The sequence below is a fragment of the Rhagoletis zephyria genome, unplaced genomic scaffold, assembly GCF_001687245.7.
Source record: "Rhagoletis zephyria isolate East Lansing unplaced genomic scaffold, Rhagoletis_zephyria_1.1 Rzeph_scaffold_09855, whole genome shotgun sequence".
NCBI classification, from domain to species: Eukaryota; Metazoa; Arthropoda; class Insecta; order Diptera; family Tephritidae; genus Rhagoletis; species Rhagoletis zephyria.
The window spans coordinates 17410-18086 of NW_016166933.1; the positions used below are offsets into that span (position 1 = coordinate 17410).

At 35.8% G+C, this 677-nt stretch overlaps 1 protein-coding gene across 1 annotated transcript in view; it reads right to left on the reverse strand.

Moving 5' to 3' along the window:
- Positions 1 to 677, reverse strand: part of LOC108376080 (probable serine/threonine-protein kinase dyrk2) — a gene marked incomplete at its 3' end in the record, with an annotated part of 19822 nt that overhangs the window by 17405 nt on the left and 1740 nt on the right.

A 677-nucleotide genomic window follows, 5' to 3' on the forward strand; every position in this document is an offset into this window, starting at 1 on the left:
CAGAAATACGAAAACTGCAATATTTTAGTAACTAATGAAGAAAATTGACTCAAAATGGACATTTATAATAAGTTTTAGACGAAAAATAAGAATATTATAAATTTTTGGAAAATGGGCGTAGCCACGCCCACTTATGGTTACATGTGTATATCTTGGTAACCGCTGCACCAATTTCTTCCAAACTTGGCACAGTTGTTGGCCTTTGCACAACATACGAAATGGCCGAAAAGTTTTAAAATCGCTCAATAACCACGCCTNTCTTTTTACACAAAAAATAATAATATTAAACATTTTTGGAAAATGGGCGTAGCCACGCCCACTTATGGTTACATGTGTATATCTTGGTAACCGCTGCACCAATTTCTTCCAAACTTGGCACAGTTGTTGGTCCTGGTACAGCATACCAACTGGCCGAAAATTTCTAAAATCGGACAATAACCACGCCCACATCCCATATAACGGTAATTTCGAGAAATACAAAATCTTCGATAAATCAGTAAATATTGAAGCTAATTTATTCAAAATTGATGGTTGCAACAATTCTTTACCAAGAAATACGTTTATGATAAAATTTTGGAAAATGGGCGTGGCACCGCCCACTTATGATCATATGTATATATCTCGGTAACCGTTCTACCAATTTGTACCAAACTCGGTATTTTTGTTGTACTTGCCAC